At 37.5% G+C, this 23039-nt stretch overlaps 1 protein-coding gene and 1 pseudogene across 8 annotated transcripts in view; one reads left to right on the forward strand and one right to left on the reverse strand.

The window, feature by feature from the left end:
- Nucleotides 1-23039, forward strand: part of TAFA2 (TAFA chemokine like family member 2) — a 563996-nt gene that overhangs the window by 530793 nt on the left and 10164 nt on the right. The window lies entirely within an intron of this gene.
- LOC147371946 (sentrin-specific protease 8-like) lies at nt 11931-12614 on the reverse strand (annotated as a pseudogene).

Here is a 23039-nt window from a genome sequence, read left to right on the forward strand (position 1 = left end):
GCTGCCTTGAGAAATGGTAAATTCCTCATTTCTGGAAGTCATCAATTTGTGATTTAAAAGGATAAGCAGAAGTTCAGAGTTAACTAGTTCATTTTACTACAACAAACACAAAACAGCTTATGCAAAGCCAGGGAGGCATAGATGAGCATGTCTTATTCCTGGAATTAAAATCAGCTCATGGGGTAATTTCATATGTGTGATGGAACCCCTGAGAAGGGAATCACAATGGCCTTTTAACTGCCATGCTAAAAGAAGTGGGTGTTATTCTCTAAGCAATGGTGAACCACTGAAGAACCTTAAATAGTAAAGGAGAAGAGTCTGATTTACACTTTACAAAGTCCATTTGGCTACAGTGGTGAATTGTAGGGAACTGAGATAAGGATAACAATTTTGAACTAAGGGGAAAAAAAAAAAAAAAAGTGATACACTGAGGGTGTCCAGGAGTAGGAAAGGAAAATCAGCAAGGCTTGGTAACAAACTGAATATAAGAGGCTACTGAGAGAAAATTATCTCCCCATATTTCTGGCTTAACCTGTTTGGTAATGCTAATTGATAAAGACACAATGAAGTAGAGATATTGAGTGGATAGTTTACTATATAGCCCTAGAAATCAAGATAGAAGTCTAAGAATAATCATCCCTGAAGTGAAAGTGTTAGTCACTCAGTCGTGTCCAACTCTTTGGAGACCCCATGGACTTCAGCCCACCAGGCTCCACTGTCCATGGAATACTCAAGGCAAGAATACTGGAATGGGTGGCCATTCCCTTCTTCATGGGATCTTCCCTACCCAGGGATTGAACCTGGGTTTCCCTCATTGCAGGCTGATTCTATACCATCTGAGCCACCAGGGGAGTCCAATCATACCTAGATGGTGTTGAAATAATTAACTAAAAAGGCTGTCCTAAAAGGAATATGTTGAAAGGGAAGAGCATCAATGACATTTTAGCTGGTAATGTATAAGGTACTTGCTAAGGAACATGAAGTGTAGACAGAGAACTCGGAAAACCAAGAGAGACAAGATTCCAAGAGAACACAGAATGGGAGAGTTCCAGAGAGACAGGGCCATCAGTTGATCCAACAAGGACATAGAATCTACAACAGATTATATGGTCTTTAAGTTTCTTTCTGGGTGTGATATTTGAAAGAAATACTGGAAGTTCATGATCTGTCAGATGAATATTACTTACTATCAAAATCTTAATACCAGAATCCTAGTTGGATGGTGTCATTGGTGACACATTGTAAACACTGCAGAATATACATCTATTTAAAACAGAATGGAGTGTTAGAAACATTTTTAAAATAGGAGTATGACTCCCTTTAGCAGAACCAACTAACTCTATTTAAGGGAAGCCTATCCATTCATTTGTTCATTCAGTCTGCAAAGATCAATTGGAGGTCTGTTATGTGGCACTGAGCCTGATAGTGTGGTAGGCTTTGGGGATTCTAATTAAAAAAAAAAAAAAAATCAAAAAACTTTGCTGTCCAAGAGTTCACGGTCAATTGGAGAGAAAGTCAATAAATCACTTTCATGTGCAGAACTGGTCGGACAGAGGTTTGTATAGATGCCACGGGAATGCATGGGCAGTGTAATGTTGCTGGCCTATAACCTTCCTAAAACACATGGACAACAGGTTTTTAGACCATTCAAAGGCAAATTACTAAATAATTTGTCTGCTTAATAGATAGTGACTAAGCACAATGGAAATATTATGTTCTGTGATGTCAAAATATGCTTTCATTGTTTTCCACCTTTGCATCTGTTATTCTACTGCTATAAGAAAATGAAAATCCATTAGGATGCTTTTTCGGCTAGATTCTTTCCTCTTGATGAACTATTCATAGAGACAACACTAAGTACTTTCTGGATTAGACTTTTAAATCACTTAAAATTTTTCTGATAGTTTTAAAATATGAGAGAGGGGAAGGAGAAAGATTTGTATATGGGACCATAGTAATAGCTCTAATTAAACGGAGAATAATTTAAAATTGCCACCTGAAAAGAAGAATATTGGAGCCTTATAACACTGTGCATATCTATTAATGCTTCAAGCTTATAGAACAATTTTAAAATCTTTAACATATTACTAACAGCAAAACCAACCATTCAGTTAAAATGTCACCCAAGATATAAAACTCAAATTGCCAAATTAAAGCAAAGAAGCCAAAAATCTTTATAGTTTATAACTAAGATAGGGAATTCCATGTATATAATGCTTAATATTGAACTTATTATAGACAAGAATTATTTAGCCGCTGAATGTACCTTTTGCTGCTGTGGTTCAGTATTATTGTGCTTTGCTCCTATTAAGTTGAGATGTTGGCTTCCTATGATTTATGATGGGATTAGCCTGAAGTCAATAAAGGGCTGTTCTGCTGAGGTTCTGTTTACTGTTGGCTCTTTTACCTTTACTCTTTATTGCTTATTCTCTTCTGGTGGCAAATATATTTTACCTTTACCTTGCCTCTCCTATTCTCTTTCTAGCCCTATTAAAGGAACACTAGAAGTAAGAGAGACAGACAGACAGACAAAATAATACCAGGCAGTGTAAACTCATTTTCAAAGGATATTTGCAAATAATCAAATGCAATGTGTTTTACAACTTTAAAACACCCTATTCTAGAAAGGACTGTTTGAGTAATCATGAAGAGAGTTGATTTGGTCAGCCTGTTTCTAGGATTCATAACTGAGATGCTTTTATTCTATCTTGAAATAAAATTGAATATTCTCAACAAACACATTGGCTGACAAATAAATTTAAACAGGTATCATGATTAGAAATCTCAGCCTCCAACTTCAATTACAACATGTGATCGATTTATGAGATTACTGATGGCAAATGTCTGCCAGACAGCCAACCATTGTTTGAGATTAAATTTCAGCAGTGAAATCAACTTGTTGAGAGCACCCCTGCATGTATAATATAGATGTGAACTATCTGCCTCCACATTATAACCTTGATGATTTCTTGTATGAGCTGTAAGGAAAGTCCTTTATGAATGAAGCTTTCGGTTAATGGTGACTTTTGACAAATTCACATTTCACCTATGCAATGGTCTAAGGAGACCCTAATTCAGTGCAACTATATCTTATCACTGTATATTATACCAAAGATATTGTAACATGAAAGAAAAGTGTTCATTATCAATAGATTAAAAATATCTAGGGTAGAAGTTACAGTTGACATCAGAGATTTCAACTGTATAGATCCACTCATGTCAATGTTTTTCAGTAATACTACATGATCCATGATTGGTTGAATCTGTGGATAAGGAATTGTGTATGTGCAGATTTTTGACTGTGCAGGGGTGGTACCCCTAAGCACTTCAGTATTCAGATCTCTGCAAACCCATCATGAAGGTAGACTAATTCCTGCTCAAAAGGCAAATGATAGCTACAACTTTATAGGCTTTACAAGTAGAATGGTCATATTGAGAGTGTCCCTTTCAAGTTCCACTAGAAAGAAATTCAAGAAATATTGCAACTGTTGCTCAGTCATCACATGATCTTGATTATTAGAAGGCAGTAAATATAGGAACTGTGTGTTCAGAAAGTCAGAAAGTCAAGGGCAAGGTATTAGTTGGTATATGGTTAATATTATATGTACATTTGTCTGGGCCATAGTGCCCAGATGTTCGGTCAAACATTTTAGGGGATGTTTCTGTGGAGGTGTATGTGTGTCTGTATGTGTTTGAGGGAAGAGAAAAACAGGTTTAATCAGCACTAGTAATTCCAAGGTCACCCCCACCCCCAAGTGACAGTAATCTTAAATGGTTTAAGCTACCTTTTGCATGAAGTCACAAGGTCTCAAAACTGTTTTACCTTATTTTAAATGGGGACAGCATGTTTACGGAATTACAAATGCCATGACACAACACATTGGTATATTCTCATTTTTAGAAATTATTGGAAAACTGATTTCACAGTTTAAAGGAGGACACACTACAGTATCTAAAAGATCAATTTTAGGGGTAATAACTTAATACCTAATGCATCTGGATCTAGCTATAATAACTCATTTGAATTTACATTTCTTATCTCTGGAATATTCCATTCCATAGTTTCCAAGACTAGGGACAGTTACTGCTGCTGCTGCTGCTGCTGTTGCTAAATCGCTTCAGTCATGTACGACTCTTTGAGACCCCATAGACAGCAGCCCACCAGGCTCCCCCATCCCTGGGATTCTCTAGGCAAGAACACTGGAGTGGGTTGCCATTTCCTTCTCCAATACGTGAAAGTAAAAAGTGAAAGTGAAGTCACTCAGTTGTGTCTGACTCTCAGCGACCCCATGGACTGCAGACTATCAGGCTCCTCCATCCATGGGATTTTCCAGGAAAGAGTACTGGAGTGGGTTGCCATTGCCTTCTCCAGGGACAGTTATTATAGGAACTCAAATCAGATAGTCATTCCTAAAGGCTTCTATAAGGCTGTTTTTAGGAGCGATTTAAATTTAATTGGTGGACTTGAGTAAAGCAGATTACCCTTCATTTGGGTGGGCTTCATGCCATCATTTGAAGTCCTAAATGGAACAAAAGACTGAACTCCTCTGTCTTATCAGTCAAAATACATAGTGAAATGGAGATAAGTAATTTTCCTGGTAAATAATTCCAAGTAATAGTATTTAAGCATGATCACTGTACTTGGGAGAGGAATAAATGAACACAGGGAAAACCTCAATATGAGAAGAACATATAAAAAGTACCAAATAGAAGTCACAGGACTAAAGTTTATAATATGTGCTTAGTTGCTCAGTAGTGTCCGATTCTTTGTGATCCTTTGGACTGTAGCTTGCCAGGCTTCTCTGTCCATGGGATTTCCCAGGCAAGAATACTGGAGTGGGTGGCCATTTCCTTCTCCAGGGGATCTTCCCAACCCAAGGTCCGATTCTTTGTGATCCTTTGGACTGTAGCTTGCCAGGCTTCTCTGTCCATGGGATTTCCCAGGCAAGAATACTGGAGTGGGTGGCCATTTCCTTCTCCAGGGGATCTTCCCAACCCAAGGATCGAACCCATGTCTCCTGGGTCTTTATCCACTGAGCTATCAGGGAAGCCAAAGTTTAGAATAACTGATCTGAAAAATATTTACACTACAGGGGTTCAACAGCAGACTAGAGGAGGCAAAAAAAGACCAATGAACTTGAAAACAGAACAGTGGGCATACCCTATCAGAGCAGTAAAAAAGAATGAAAAAAAAGTCAAGATTAGCTTAAGGAACTTAATGGACAATATCAGACTAACACTGGCATTATGGGATCACAGAAGGAGGAAAGAAAAAAAAAAGGCAGAAAGCTGATTTGAAAAAATAATGGCTGAAAACTTCCCTAATTTGGAGAAGGAAACAGACATTCATGTTCTGGAAGCCCAGAGAGTTCCTAATAAGATGAAAACCAGAGAATCCAATCTATATTCATACATCATGAGAAACACTGGACTGGATGAAGCACAAGCTGGAATCAAGATTGCAGGGAGAAGTATCAATAACCTCAGATATGCAGATGACTCTGCTCTTATGGCAGAAAGTGAAGAAGAACTAAAGAGCCTCTTGATGAAAGTGAAACAGGAGAGTGAAAAAGTTGGCTTAAAGCTCAATATTCAGAAAACTAAGATCATGGCATCTGGTCCCATCACTTTGTGGCAAATAGATAGGGAAACAGTGGCTGACTTTTATTTTTTTTTTTTTTTGGTCTCCAAAATCATTGCAGATGGTGATTGCAGCCATGAAATTAAAAGACGCTTACTCCTTGGAAGAAAAGTTATGACCAACCTAGATAGTGTGTTAAAAAGCAGAGACATTACTTTGCCAACAAAGGTCCATCTAGTCAAGGCTATGGTTTTTCCACTAGTCATGTATGGATGTGAGAGTTGGACTGTAAAGAAAGCTGAGCACTGAAGAATTGATGTATATACCTGTGGTGGATTCATGTTAATGTATGGCAAAACCAATACAATATTGTAAAGTAATTAGCCTCCAATTAAAATGAATAAATTTATATTAAAAAATAAATTAAAAAAATGTAAATTGAGTGCCAAAGAATTGATGCTTTTGAACTGTGGTGTTGGAGAAGACTCCTGAGAGTCCCTTGGAGTACAAGGAGATCCAACTAGTCCATCCTAAAGGAGATCAGTCCTGGGTGTTCACTGGAAGGACTGATGTTGACGCTGAAACTCCAATACTTTGGCCACCTGATGTGAAGAGCTGACTCATTTGGAAAGACCCTGATGCTGGGAAAGACTGAGGGCAGGAGGAGAAGGGGGCGATGGAGGATGAGATGGTTGGATGGCATCACTGACTCAATGGACATGGGTTTGGGTAGACTCCGGGAGTTGGCAATTGGCAGGGAGGCCTGGCATGCTGCAGTCCATGGGGTTGCAAAGAATCGGACACGACTGAGCAAATGAACTGAACTGAAAATGTCAAAATTAAAGACAAGGAGAGAATCTTAAAAACAGCAAGAGAGAAAACAATCTGTAAAGAAACCGCTGCAAGACTATCAGCAGTTTTCTCAGCAGAAATTTTGCAGGTCAGAAGGAGGTGGCATGAAATATCCAAAGTACTGAAAGAAAAAATTACCATCTAAGAATATTCTACCTGGCAAAGTTGTCATTTAGAATTGAAGGAATGGATGAATTTTCCAGACAAATAAGAACTAACCAAGTCCATTATTAAACTGGCTTCCCAAAAAAATGTTAAAGTGACCCCTTTAAGTTAAAAAGGAAGGGCCCTAATTAGCAACAAGGAAACATATAAAAAGTATAAATCTCACTGGTAAAGGTAAATATATGGAGAAGGTAATGAATTACTTAGAAAGCTATTATGAATAATGAAAGATAAAAATATTTTGTAAAAATAACTATAAAATTTGTTAAGGGATACATAAGATAGAAGGATTTAAAACATAACATCAAAAAGATAAAATGTGGTATGGGAAATAAAACTGTAGAGCTTTAGATTATTTGTACTTAAATTATTATCAACCTCAAATAGAGAGTTATAAGTGTAAGTTGTTATATGTAAGCCTCATAATAACCACAAAATAAAAACCTAAGAAACAAGAAAAATCTCTAACAATCCAACTTTACCCCTTAAGAACCTAGGAGAAGAACAGCAACCTAAACCCAAACATAGTGGAAGGAATGAACTAACAAGGATGAGAGGAATAAATGAAAAAGAGACTAAAATATAATAGAAGAGATAAGATATTGTTCTTTGAAAAGACAAAATTAACATTTTATATATATATATACACACACACACACACACACACATATATATATATATATATATATGACACCTATATAAAAAGAAGTGATATCTTTCTATATGCCTAGAGGATGTTTTTCATGTGTATAGTTTGGCACTCTATGTAAATACGGAGAATTTTTTTTACCCTGTATATCAGATCAGTTCAGTCGCTCAGTCGGGTCCAACTCCCTTCTCCTCCTGCCCCTGATCCCTCCCAGCATCAGGGTCTTTTCCAATGAGTCAACTCTTCACATGAGGTGGTCAAAGTATTGGAGTTTCAGCTTCAGCATCAGTCCTTCCAATGAACACCCAGGACTGATCTCCTTTAGGATGGATATAGTTCCTATCAATAGATATAGGAAAACAAAATCAAATCTGAATCATTATTTACTAAGCACTTATTGAACATATATTCAACGCCAGTCATTGTATCAGGAACTGGATATCCAAAGACAAATATAATCACAATATTTCTGCTGAATGGAGAAGTCTCTTCGAATTACATATTTTCCTATCTACAGTAGAAGTTTTGACATATTTTCTGATCTCTTTAGTCTACATTCTTCTTATTATGACTATTAGATACAAGCTTACTTTGGAAAGGGCAATCTTCTAATAAGATACATAAAGCAGACAAGTAGTTTGAAAAGTTGTAATCTTAAATCATCTATGTCTAAGTATGTGATTTTGATAAGAAAAAAAAACAAAAAACTGTTACAACACCAAAGAAAACAATCTCACTCCTTAGTTATACCACATTCAACAGAGCTAAGAAGTAGAGTCATAAAAACACTCTGGAACTCTATGCCTAGCTGCTTAGCCTAACATGTAAACAAAGAAGCTTTGTTTTTTGGAAGGGGAGTAAATAGTCTATGTTTAATTTAGTAGGACTTTTACATTAAAAAAAAAAAAATTGTTGAAAACTCTAGGAAGGATCCCAGAGTTCTATTAGCATTGCCTTAACCACTCTCAGTGGATACATTGTCAGGAATGTCTGTCTGTCTTTTCACAATGGATCTCATTTGCTTCAATGAGAAATGGAAGCTGCGTTCCATTGAGAAGTCTTCAAGGATGGTATAATGATTAAGAAACCAACTGTCTAGAAGTTAGATTACTTGAGTTCACATCCCTGTTGTGCAACTGAGTAATTGATGGACTTGAGCAAATTGCTTTACATCTGTGCTCCTCAATTTGCACATCTGTGGGATTGGGGCAGCAATGCACTTACCATATAGTTTCCATATTTGGATTAAATGAGTTAATATTTGTAAAGCACTTAAAAGAACTCTTGGCTGAATGCAAGGGCTATATGGCCTTGTTAAGTGAAATAGATGAATCAAGCAAGTTACTAATAGGCTCAAAAAGTGGACCAGTTTCCTCATAACTCAAACATAAACACTATTATTCCACAGGAGTCAGTCTTGTTAAATAAATACTGACACAGAGATTTCTCAAGACTTCTTTTACCACCTCCATGCACATTGAAACAAAGGTTTTAAAGAAAAAACACAAGTTCCTTGAGGTTGGTCTATGTGTACCCATTCCCTCCCCTTTGGATTAGCTACAAAAATTCATCCTAAACCATAGAGATGGAGTAAGTGGATTCCAGTGCCTGTAATAGTCACAGGATCTGGGCCTTTCCAGTTACCTATTAAAGATAAGATAGATAAGCCTAGTGGGAACTTCTGTATTAATCAGTTGTAAAGGTATCTTTCCCAGGTTTATGCTGCAGGAACTGAAACAGTTTCTCCTTTGGTGGCTTTTCAGCAGCTTCTTTTGAGGATTTCTTGAAGTTACAAAGTAAAGGTGGCTTTTTTTTTTTTCCCCCCCTGCCTATTGTTGACATAAACTTCGCTGATACTTTTATATTCACTGATACAATTCAAGGAGGACTCACAGAAAGTATCCATTTATGGTTAAATTGTTAACTTGAAAGGGAGGGATGTTATGTTGTGGTTTACATGCTAGGTATGGGGGGGGGGTTCTTTTTTTTTCCATGTAAATTTGTTGCAATTGTTTGCCTATAGCAATGTGAGATGAGATTAGTTGCTGTAGCAGTAAAGGACTGTTTTATTGAATGTGGAGCTCCCCTTGCCCATTCTGCTATTGCTAATACAACATTAATGCTCTCACTAAATCACAAAAACACCAAGTAGAAACTGATACTGGAAGTGTTTATAGACATTCAGCAATTAGCAGAGGCCAAAAATTCCTATTTATGGCATAACAAATAAAACTTAAGTGATTTTTTAACCTCAGTATATTTCAAACAAAATATGTTATACGTAAGTTTTTGATCTCAGGAAATACACTACATTAGGTCTTATGTCCATAATATGCCTTCTTTATAATTTATCCTCACTCTTATATAACCTTTGAAAATAAAGTGGACTTGACCCAGGAGATGCATAGCATTGAAAGGACAATGATATTATCAAAGAGCCAGAAATGCATTTACATTTAATGCCTTGTTATATAATTAGAGTTCATATTTTATAACAGTGGAATAATGAGAATAATCTGGAGTAGCTAAACATGTTTTTGTTTTTTATTTTTCCTTGTAGAAGGAGTAACATTTCTTTTTACTCCTGTTCCACATTTCAAAAATTGTATCGTCTGCATTTTGAATTAAGTGAGAGTTGAGAAAGGTCACTTTTTCTCCTTTATATCTCAAAAATAAACCAACTTTTAGTAAGTTTCAGATGTAAAACAAGAGGTCCACCACAGACAAATGTCTGTGACAAACTTTCAACAAAGTTATTTAAGATCCCCCCTTTCTTAAAGTGCTCTAGGAATCAGATGGGTGACTATGGGCTAACGCCATCTCTATCAAGTATTGGCAAAGGTTATACTAGGAAAGCTTTTGCTTGTTGAATAGAATAGGTATCACAGAACTGAGTAACTGATAATACTTCAATCTTGAATTAGGTTAGGTCTTGATCTGCTTCTAGCCAGTTGATCTCTTGAAATATGTGGGCTGTGCGGTAAGTTTTGGTTGCTCTACGATTTTTTTCTTGCTTCTAGATTTCACATATTCTCAATTTGTTTTAGAGATCAATCTTTTTTCTTTGGAATTAACCAAGAACTGGAAAAGGCCAGTTTTCATTCCAACCCCAAAGAAAGGCAATGCTAAAGAATGCTCAGACTACTGCACAATTGTACTCATCTCATACGCTAGTAAAGTAATGCTCAAAATTCTCCAAGCCAGGCTTCAGCAACACGTGAACCATGAACTTCCAGATGTTCAACTGGTTTTAGAAAAGGCAGAGGAACCAGAGATCAAATTGCCAACATCTGCTGGATCATGGAAAAACGAAGAGAGTTCCAGACAAACATCTATTTCTGCTTTATTGACTATGCCAAAGCCTTTGACTCTGTGGATCACAATAAACTATGGAAAATTCTGAAAGACATGGGAATACCAGACCACCTGACCTGCCTCTTGAGAAACCTATATGCAAGTGAGGAAGCAACAGTTAGAACTGGACATGGACCAACAGACTGGTTCCAAATAGGAAAAGGAGTATGTCAAGGTTGTATATTGTCACCCTGCTTATTTAACTTATATGCAGAGTACATCATGAGAAACGCTGGGCTGGAAGAAGCACAAGCTGGAATCAAGATTGCTGGGAGAAATATCAATCACCTCAGATATGCACATGACACCACCTTTATGGTAGAAAGTGAAGAGGAACTAAAAAGCCTCTTGATGAAAGTGAAAGAGGTGAGTGAAAAAGTTGGCTTAAAGCTCAACATTCAGAAAATGAAGATCATGGCATCTGGTCCCATCACTTCATGGGAAATAGATGGGGGAACAGTGGAAACAGTGTCAGACATTATTTTTTTGGGCTCCAAAATCACTGCAGATGGTGACTGCAGCCATGAAATGAAAAGACGCTTACTCCTTGGAAGGAAAGTTATGACCAACCTAGATAGCATATTCAAAAGCAGAGACATTACTTTGCCAACAAAGGTCCATCTAGTCAAGGCTATGGTTTTTCCAGTAGTCATGTATGGATGTGAGAGTTGGACTGTGAAAAAAGCTGAGCGCTGAAGAATTGATGCTTGCTTTTGAACTGTGGTGTTGGAGAAAACTCTTGAGAGTCCCTTGGACTGCAAGGAGATTCAACCAGTCCATTCTAAAGGAGATCAGTCCTGGGTGTTTTTTGGAAGGACTGATGCTAAAGCTGAAACTCCAGTACTTTGGCCACCTCAAGCGAAGAGTTGACTCATTGGAAAAGACTCTGATGCTGGGAGGGATTGGGGGCAGGAGGAGAAGGGGAGAACAGAGGATAGGATAGCTGGATGGCATCACCGACTCGATGGACATGAGTTTGGGTAAACTCCAGGAGCTGGTGACGGACAGGGAGGCCTGGCGTGCTGCAGTTCATGGGGTCGCAAAGAGTCGGACATGACTGAGCGACTGAACTAAACTGAACTGAATGTGTATAAGGGAGCCCAAAAGGGAATTAATCAATTTTTGTGCATATTTTGAAGACATCTTTACAGAACATATTGCTCTGAAGTTAGGGTTAAAGTGACACTTTCCACTAGAATAATGCAGAAGACAACATTCTTTCAGGAGAAGGTAAGCATTCTAAGCATTCCTCTCCCAGGCATCTTCCCTCAGGCACTGAGATTGCAGCCTCCAACACATGGGGACAGCAGAAGGAAGAGACTTCAAAAGTCAAATATATTTCAACAGCTCATTTTTAGCAAGTCTGGCAGTGAGATCTTTCCATTCTTCTCTCTTCTCTGTGATGTATGTAAGCGAGTAGCTGCAGTAGTGATTCTGGCTGTTGTCTAAAGAAGTTCTGACACAAGGCCTCAGTGTTCCATTTCACATACATCCCACAGTCATAGCTGTTTTGTTGAGCAGGGGTTTTCTCTTCCATAAAGGCCAGTTTGTTGCCTTTTCTGCCTAAGAAAGCCTCCAGTTTCTCTGCTACCTGCTTCACATGGAGTGAGTTACTATTACCATAAGAATCATAATGAAAAAGACCATTTTTATCTTGCAGATAAACCAAAAAAGCTCCAGTGGGTTCCCCCAGCTGTGTGGTTGGAACTATCATTGATGGCTAAAAATATAACTCTTACTGGGGAGGTCCAAGGGTTCAAGGAACATGGCACTCTCTGCTGGGCTGCCAGTGCACTTGATGAACTGAGTAACTTCGGGGCTGATGAAGTAGACATGGTCAGAGCAGTCATGAAACTGACTGCTGGAAAAGTACTCAAAGGCAAACCCAATAACATGAACATTGAGCCAGCTTGGAGGATCCAGTAGTGAGAAGTCTGATTGCCACAGTAGACTGTCCATGTAACTCAAAACTACTGGGTCCATCTGGTATTGACCAGGGCTGCTCAGAAATTCCAGAAGCTGTTTCAGGCCTCACCATCCCTACCAGCCTCCAAACAGCTCTGTACTGGCTGGAAAAGCAATGCTATAGTCTCAAATCCAGAGTTTTCTACCCCAAAATTGTAACATTCCCCTCTAGTTCTCTAAGGCAGAGGTTCCCACCTCTGCTGTAAAGTGAAGAAAAGAAGTTTGGGCAGAGCCTCCTGAGGGCAATGAAATGGGGCCTAAACTTATGTTTTTGAAAATATTTATTTTCAAGTACTGAATCAAAGTGTTTGTTAGGATTTATTGTATTCTCACTACAGGCATTATTGCATTTAATCTTCACAGTAGTGGGATGAGATAGGGATTATCTAATTGTATAGGGAAGAAAAAGTTAATGGAGGTGATGGAATTCCAGTTGAGCTATTTGAAATCCTAAAAGATGATGCTGTGAAAGTGCTGCACTCAATATGCCAGCAAATTTGGAAAATGCAGTAGTGGACTGGAAAAGGTCAGTTTTCATTCTAATCCCAAAGAAACACAATGCCAAAGAATGCTCAAAATACCACACAATTGCACTCATCTCACATGCTAGTAAAGTAATGCTCAAAATTCTCCAAGCCAGGCTTCAACAATATGTGAAGTGTGAAGTTCCAGATGTTCAAGCTGGTTTTATAAAAGGCAGAGGAACCAGAGATCAAATTGCCAATATCCATTGGATGATTGAAAAAGCAAAAGAGTTCCAAAAAAACATCTATTTCTGCTTTATTGACTATGCCAAAGCCTTTGACTATGTGGATGACCATGAACTGTGCAAAATTATTCAAGAGATGGGAATACCAGACCACCCGACCTGCCTCTTAAGAAATCTGTATGCAGGTCAGGAAGCGACAGTTAGAACTGGACATGGAACAACAGACTGATTCCAAAATTGGGAAAGGAGTATGTCAAGGCTGTATATTGTCATCCTGCTTATTTAACTTATGTACAGAGCACATCATGAGAAACGCTGGGCTGGATAAAGCACAAGTTGGAATCAAGATAGCTGAGAGAAACATCAATGACCCCAGATATGCAGATGATACCACACCTATGGCAGAAAGTGAAGAACTAAAGAGCCTCTTGATGAAAATGAAAGAGGAGAGTAAAAAAGTTGGCTTATAGATCATGGTATCTGGTCCCATCACTTCATGGCAAATAGGTGGGAAACAGTGGTTGACTTTATTTTTTGGGGCTCCAAAATCACTGCAGATGGTGACTGCAGCCATGAAATTAAAAGATGCTTACTCCTTGGAAGAAAAGTTATGACCAACCTAGGCAGCATATTCAAAAGCAGAGACATTACTTTGCCAACAAAGGCCCATATAGTCAAGGCCATGGTTTTCCCAGTAGTCATGTGTGGATGTGAGAGTTGGATAATAAAGAAAGCTGAATGCTGAAGAACTGATGCTTGTGAACTGTGGTGTTGGAGAAGACTCTTGAGAGTCCCTTGGACTGCAAGGAGATCCAACCAGTCCATCCTAAAGGATATCAGTCCTGAATATTCATTGGAAGGACTGATGCTGAAGCTGAAACTCCAATACTTTAGCCACCTGATGCCAAGAACTGACTCATTTGAAAAAGACCCTGATGCTGGGTAAGATTGAAGGAGGGCGGAGAAGGGGACGACAGAGGATGAGATGGTTGAGTGGCATCACTGACTCAATGGACGAGTTTGAATAAGCTCCCAGAGTTTGTGATAGACAGGGAAGCCTGTCGTGCTGCAGTCCATGGGATCACAAAGAGTCAGACATGACTGAGTGACTGAACTGAACTGATAGGGAAGAAAACTGAGGGGTTTTTGAGAGTGAAATAATAGGGCTGCACAGTTGACAAATAGCTACCTCAGGATAAGCTCCCTGCCTGGTTGATGTTCTTAATCCCATGCTCTTAACCATTGCTTATAATTACTGCCTGCCTAATTTTCTGAAAATCCTAAATTCATCATTTTCCTCCTCATCATCATCAGTTAATGAGCATTCATATGAGTCAAACATGTAAACTTTTTTTAATTGGGAGAAATTGAAATTTACAAATGATTGCCTTTTTCAAGTTCGGGCAAAATTGGGAAAGTTCCATCATAATAGAATTTTTACTTATAAACTAATAGACATAACCCCCCAAATTCAGGAAATGAACCCTATACTTAAGACAGTGTTTTGAAATAGACCTAGATTTTGTACAAAGCCTATTTGCCTTTTTATTATAACAAATATTTTATCTTAAAAGTAATAGTCTATGCAATAGTGTTAATTTGCTTTTCAGAGTTCATGACCTTGGATTATAGTACTAACTAATAATATTATAGTCAATTTTTCACATTACAACCTCTATGTCTCATTTTTATGATGGAAAGGTTGAAGAACTTAGTACAGAGCTATATCTAGGAACCCTTCTTCAATGCCAGCCTTAAAAATTTATTAGCAATTTCATGTGATTTAATGGGTTTCAGAAATGTTTTATGCTTCAAGTTATGTTCCCTTTTTGCCTGAATTTCAGTGGCTGATATTCTTGTATCAGAGAGTCATTCATTCATAGCTTAAAGATTTCAACATTCAGGAATTATTTATTAAAATTCAAATTTCCACAATAAGGGTAATTACTCTATGTAGGTGATAATAGAATTTATGGTCCTGAGGCCTTATTTCCAGGGTAGACCCAACAGGAAGTCAGGACGACAGGTGTAAATCAGGATTATCCAAGGCAAACTAGAAAATATAGTCAGTCCAAGTATAAGCAACTTAATTTCTAGTCTGACCATTAGATGAAAGTAAGTTTGAAGAGAAGACTTGGGTTAAACATGATTATAATGCAGAGGTATGATGCAGGTAAATATATAATGCAGAGGTATGATGCAGGTAAATACCAAAGTAAATCTGAACTGTTACTTAATTTGTTGGATGACTAATCAACACCAAGTTCATCATTAAAACTGATCCCACATAACTTGACTTTCACTTTTAGTAATGGATATTTAGTAATATGGTCAAGGTACCCCTTTCTTCTTTCCTGCCCCCAAAAGGAGATTGAAGAATTTGACAAATTATAAGGTGGTATACCTGGAGGCATTGAAAAGTCCACAAGAAAGGGAAGAGCATCTAGTCTAGAATCCAAGGTCGAGGGGTGGGGGGCAGGGAGGAAGGGTGGAGAAGTGGTGGTGAAGAGCAAGAGAGATTAGTCCAGTCTTGGGAGTTACTAAAGCCTTGGAGGTTACTGTCAGTGTTAACAAAAGAAGGCAAAGGAGAGGAAAATGGAATCTAGAATAAGTGAAACAAATAGCAAGTACTTGGTAGTTATTAACCCATATTTGTCAGTGATTATACCAAATCCCCCAGGCCTGAATGACCCAATTATTAATAACAGGCAAATACAATGATTGTCAATCTGGATCAAAAAATCAAAACACAAGTATATGTTATTTAACAGGAGTACCTGTTATATATAGTGCCTCTGAACTATAAAAATAAGGGAAAACAAAATTAAAAAAAAAAAAAAAACCAGAAAAAATACACTATGTAAAAACTAACCTAACAAAAAGTGATACAGTAATACTAGTAGTAAAGAAGAATTTGTGGCAACAATTACTGTTAAGGAGGGATATTTCCTAATAAAAGGTTTAATTCCTCATGAAGAAATCACATAAGTGACTTTCTGCATACATTACTGCTTCATGCTACTTCCCTTTTTACTAGAATTAGTAAAAATAACTAAGTTCTCAGTATTATCAAGAAGTATTATAAGCACTTAACACATATTAGTTCACTTAATCCTCACAAACATGTCATGAGATAGTCATGATTATTATCTTCATTTTACGCATGAGGAGATTGAGAAATGAAAATGTTGCCCAAAGTTTCAGAGCTAATAAGCAATGGAGCTGGGATGAAATGCAGGCAATCTACCCTTTAAGTTGTAAGAATAAATATTTGAGTAGAAGAGCCTAAATGGACCAAATAGTTTTTGGCTTTCCCTCTAGTACACATTTCAAATGAGTTTGCCATGGATGGGGTAGTACCTAAGATATTCTTTCCCCTGTACTTCGGATATTAGTTTAGCTGCTTTTCCATCTCTTTCTTTCAGAATCTTCTAAAAGCAGAGATATGGTATTTTTTCTCATGACTGAACTCACATTTCTCTTTAACTTCAATAGCTCAAGAACAGCTGAATAGTTAGGGGGAGGGAACATGGCTTTAAAGCTTTTCTTGTAGACATGAAAAACTAAGTGCTACAATGGAGGGATGAGTGACCTTCTTATTTCTAGATTGGTTTTCTATACTAGAAGATGTCTCAATTTAGCTGCAGTAGGAGTGAATGTAACTCATGTTATGCAGGAATTCTTTGCCACCAGTCAGTGGAAAACATTTGCCAGGAAAAACTTCTGTTGCTTGCCCTATGTGTGTGGATACAGTCCCTGACTACCCTCTTCCTTAAAACACTGCAAGCCTTCATTGTCTAAACAGAAAGAACAGTAGCCCTCTAAGTTATAAGAATAAATATTTGAATAGGAAGAGAGTCCATTATGAAAAGAAGTCATCGTGGTCTCGTTCATGTATGTACTTAGGCTCTCTCCAGGTCCAACTTCCAGGAATGAGGCTTCTAGAGGGAGGAGCATACAAAGCCATGTGTGTTTCTGATAACTTCAGTGTGGTTTCTTTTTGTGCCCCCATGAGAACAAGGATAGTATCTGCATTGCCCCTTTTTACCCTAGTAACATAGGAGCAATAACACTTGTGGAATAAACAAAGAAATAGATGAATGAACAAATGAACAAACGTCTGTGACTTCATCTACTACCACTCTCCTCACTGCTTACTCCATTGCCACCACCCTGCCCTTCTTACTTTTCTTGTTTCTGGACATTTGCACATGCTGTTCCTTCCGCCTGAAATGTTCTTCCTCCAGATGTCAGCTTGATTGGCTCTCTTATCTCTGCGGGTGTTTCCTGCAATTTCACATTCTCAGCAAGCCTTCCCCATCTAACTGAACTTGCATATTCCTGCCTCAAAAATCCTTTTGTTTCTCTTAACTTTCTGTTGGCATGGCCTAACATACTTAAAAATTTTACGGGTCATGTCTGTCATTTGGCTCTCTAGATTGTCAGTTTCACGGGAGCAGTGATTTTTTTTCCCCCCCATACAAAGGACAGTGCCTGCCACTTATTATGTGCTCAGTAAATATTAGTCAAACAAATGAATGGAAGAACCAGGTATGCAGGACCTGTTTCACTAGTTTTAAAGCCCCCCAAATAGGGATCACAGCCCCCAGAGTATCACTTACACTTATATGCGTCTTTGAGAAGCTTCACTTTTAAGTTATCTGAGCTTCAGTTTCTTCAACTATAACCTGGAGATAATAGTACTTAGTAACAAAGACTAACAATAAATTGTAAAAGTTGAAAAATTTCACATAATAATCATGAGGATTGCAAAAGAAAATGGATGTGCACTCAGCTGTCTACTGATGCTGGCAATTATGACCTGAGGAATGAATGCAAAGGAAGGGTGATTCCAGGTTTCCCTGAGGAGCAGAATGATTCACTGTCTTTGGCATTAGAATGTAGAACAGAAAATGCAGTCAGCTGCATTTTGCTAAGCAAAAATGAACTTGTTTGCCTTTAAAAATACTAGTCTCTTTATTTGAAAAAATAAAGTGGTGGTTGGAAGGGTGAGGCATCTTAAATATAGAGGCTATAAATTAAGTTAGTATGTCTATAGCATGTATGGTGGAGAGAGAGAAATTGCATGTACAGTATTTTGGGAACAAAGCGCTCATCGTGGTATCTGTTACTTTGTTACATCATAGGAAAATTGATATTTCATTTGTACCACCATACCTGATGCAAGTGAACATGTAATACCTAGATGTAGGGTAATTGTCACCACATAGTATTTCATGAGAAAATATCCTGACAGTGTTAAGCAGAAGTATGCAAATTACTCAAGAGAGTGATTTTTTTTAATTAGGATAATTTTTAACTGAAATATTAACTGTAATGAATATGCCAGAATGAACCTTGATGTATCTATTTGGACATTTCCTACATCCCAAGTGGTTAGTCTAAAACCAATTAAAGCACCACAGATTGCTATTATCTTCTTGCATTATTATTTTCCTGAATTAATTTCATTTTAAAAATCAGACCTTCTCCAAATGAGAATAAATTTAAATATCCGGGCTACAAATGTGAAGCTGATGTCAAGACCCATGCATATCTATAATTTCAAATTCTGAAACCACAGCATCATGGGAATAATCATAATTTTTTTTTAAATGGAGGTACTGACCTTTTGGGTCACTTAATCATTCCTCTTGCTATTCCCAGAGAATCCAAATAGTATCTCTAGTTTCCCTTCTGAAATTACTTATCACTTTTCCCTTATATTCATACATTAATTTGTTCATTTATCCATCCACCTACCCATTCCTCATTTCATCCTTTCATTTAGTAAGTATTAGGCATCATTTTGGCACCCCACTCCAGTACTCTTGCCTGGAAAATCCTATGGACGGAGGAGCCTGGTGGGCTGCAGTCCATGGGGTTGCGAAGAGTCGGACACGACTGAGCGACTTCACTTTCACTTTTCACTTTCATGCATTGGAGAAGGAGATGGCAACCCACTCCAGTGTTCTTGCCTTGAGAATCCCAGGGACGGGGGAGCCTGGTGGGCTGCCGTCTATGGGGTCACACAGAGTCGGACACAACTGAAGCGACTTAGCAGCAGCAGCAGCAGCAGCAGTAGCAGCAGGCATCATTTATGTACCTGGAATGAAATACGGCTTAGCACTGAGGAAACAAAATGTATGCTAATATTTTTTCAGTACATCATAGTTAAGTGAGAGAAACAAACAGGTTAATAAATAATCATAATGCAATAAGATAGGTTTTTTTAAATTTTTTTAAATTTTATTTTATTTTTAAACTTTACAATATTGTATTGGTTTTGCCAAATATCGAAATGAATCCGCCACAGGTATACATGTGTTCCCCATATAGAAGTATGGAAAAAGTATGTTTTCCATCTATTATGTTGACTGGATGAATCACAAAGCTTATGATTTAGAAGTGGTAACGTTTGTTCTGAGGTTTGAAAGGAAAATATTTTAGGCAAAGGTAAAATGTATCCAAAGATAAGGAGATAGGACAGGGCATATCAAGTCCTAGGAGGATTAAATCATTAGGTGTGACTGGAGTTGGGTCTGTGTATCTCTGAAGAGGGTGGGAAGAGGAAAGATGAAGCTGGGTGGGTTGAGGTCTTATCATAAACGACTGTCTGTATTACCAGCAAGAATTTAGATTTCCTTCTATAATAGGACATTTTTATAGCTTTTTCTTTTCAGGATCATGATAGCAAACAGGAGGAGAAGCTCCAAGGCATGAGACCACTCAGGGAGACAAATTAGGAGGTTATTCCAACCCCACAAACCAGAATAAAGACTTCGATTAAGATAGTAACAATAAGACAGAGGGGGGAACTGATTAAGAAGATGACTAGGGTCTAGAAACTAATTAGAGATAAACATCTGGAGAAAATGCTATCATTGTTAAAAATATTCAATGGGGAGAAATGAAATTAAAGAACCATCTATAAGGCTTTCCATGTTTTTGAACAATATGAAGAAAATGGAGGCCTGGAAATATGAATTAGTGTATTTCTCATCTGTCCCTTGCTTTTTCTGAAAAATGTGAAGCTCTTCTAAATTTTCTCCAACTTCACCCTTTGCCTTCAGTCACATGTGACCATGGCAAGTCATGACATTGACCCACTTTATAACTGTATTGGCCCTGATATATCTGGATAAAGTAAATGTGACTAGAACCCAAAATTCCGTTCTTCCTCAGACAATCATTTTTATCTCACATTTTCTGGTTAGGTAGAGAGAGGCCAAGGTGATAATGATGGGAAAGAGGGATCTGTTCTTGTTGCACAAAGACTCAGGGATCTGTTCTTGTTGCACAAAGACCTCTTTTTGTTTGTCAGACACGACTGAGCCACTTCACTTTCACTTCACTTTTTTTTTTCAAAATTAGAAAATATCTTTTTATATTATGACATGATTAATCTTTCTGCTATTAATTTTAACTATCCAGAACTCTCACTTTATGTAGGAAATGTTTTTCTTTACTTTTGATTCATTTTACCAAAGCTCTCTGTTATCTGACCCTGATTACTAGCCACTCCTTCAGGTGATTCATGTTATACTGTCAAATATTTAAATATTTGAAAATCAAGTATTACATGTTTTATATTTTGGGGGTACTTTGGGAAAGAGGGATTATAAAGAAAACTTTTGAAAGTCTGTCTACAAAATGTCATAAATTACAACTGAAAAAAGTCATGAATCCCATTCAGACCATTAGTGGGGGTTACAAAGTTGATGATAGAGAACCACAAAGCTGCCTTGAGAATTGAAGGCCCGTGGATGGCCAGGCACACTGGGTAAATGACATGGCCTCATTTATCAGCATTAAAGTAGGTATGATTCAGGTTCATGCTTCAGCAAATTACAAATTACTGTAGATATAGATGTGCAGGCAACCTATGAATGGTTACAATTGCAAATATTAAGTCTGCGGATTCTAATTGAATATTGTTACATAATGTTTCTACAATTCTCTTACCCTTTTATGTTAAAATGGTTGTCTATTGATTTTTATACACTTTCTTCCTTGATTTTAAATGAACTCCTTTCTTACATTTGTGCAGAATGCTTCCCAAAATAGTCACGAGAAATGCTTACTATCCTTTTATCAGTTTCTCGTAAGAGCTGTTTATTTTAGGCCTTATTTATGGGTATGTGTTTCTCTGAAATAAAAAGAATGTTCTAAGAGTTTATAATCCTCTAGGAAAGATGCAAAACTGTCCCCATTGTGGGTTTTTATGGAGGTAAAGGAAGTTATTGTCTTGCTGTCCCTTTATGGTTGTTGAAATATTCCCCTTTGCCCAGGTCTGTTTCCTGTAATAATGTTTTTAACAGTGGCGTACCTGACATGGGTTTGTTCCTTAGGTAAACGTGTAAAACTCTTCAAATTTGAATGGAGTAGAAAGAGAAGGTTTCTGCTGTGTTTGATGATAGTTTTTTTATTTTTCCACATCCAAAAATGTTCTGGCTCCATGTTGGAGCATTAGTGTGGCAAATCCTAGCGTTGGTGACATTCTAAGGAAGGGACAGAAGTTTCATTAAGGAGTAAAGATTCAAAATGACTCCAGAACTGCCTCAGTGGTCAGTAAAGAAGGCTCTGAATTATTCTTCATAAAAAGGGAAAAAGGGGAGGCATCATTTTTTTAATAGGAGGCCCTCAAACTGGCCACAAATAGCCAATGTCATTGTTGGTCAACCGAATGTTGTCACCTACAAAGACCCTGTAGCTAATATATTGTTCTCCTAAGAACAGAAACAAAAACCCTGAGTGTATAAGTGGACCTCTGTCAGTGTTCAACCTGCCTATGAGTCTGTAAATTAGCATGAAAAGCATGGAACCATCAAATTTTTACCTAATCTCCATAAGCCAAATGAAGATTGTGTTCTTACCTAATCATTCATTCTTTGTATGTTAAATTGCCCCTTAATTGAATAAACTATGTCATACCGGCATCTAGGTAATTAGAACTGGTTAGATTTAAAGATTCATATTTTAATCAACTTTGGGAATTTGAGACTACTGGATTAAGACTATTTTTTAAAAAGTGAGAAATATATCTGGGAAATAGAAACAAAGCAGAAACTTCCAACATATTAAACATCACTGCCTATGCTGCCCTGACCTTCAGAAAATGAATTCTAGCTTTTTTAACTTAGAGAATGATTTTTTCCCAAAGATATACCACATGTGGAGTGGTCATCTCTAAACTTAATTTTACGGCAGAATATAGGGATGAAAAAGAGTATATGCTGCTTCAGGCATGGTACTAGCTTCATGCTTCCACAAATTTCACCAAGTTCTTTTCAAAACGACAGAGGCATATTCTTTACGCAGACAAGTATCTCAAGGAAAAGTTGTTACCAAGAGCAACTTACATTTATAACTCAACCAACCAGAAGCTAAGGGAAAATATTGCTCTTGGTAATTCCTACACCAGTAACTCAGATTTCTTCAAAGTGTCAATCCTTCTTCCAAAAGTCCACTTATCTTAAAATCATCTTTTAAGCATAATTTTTTAGTGCTTACTTCTGTTAGCCCTCATGTGCTGTGAGGCTGAAATACTTGACTGTGATGCTTGAGCAGATATAAATTTTTAAAGTAAGTGTTTATGACAGAAATTGGATAAAAACTATCCATTCAAATAACTCCTTTATAAATGAGAAGTGAGTCTAAAAAAATGAACCAATCAAACTTAGGTAAAGTGCCTTTCCAACTGCATTCAAAGTCTCAACTGTCTCTAAAAATAGGTAAACTTTGCTATTAATAGTATATCGGAG

This window comes from Bos grunniens, chromosome 5, assembly GCF_055505025.1.
Source record: "Bos grunniens cultivar Pamir isolate PY7600 chromosome 5, Bosgru_T2T1.0, whole genome shotgun sequence".
NCBI lineage: Eukaryota > Metazoa > Chordata > Mammalia > Artiodactyla > Bovidae > Bos > Bos grunniens.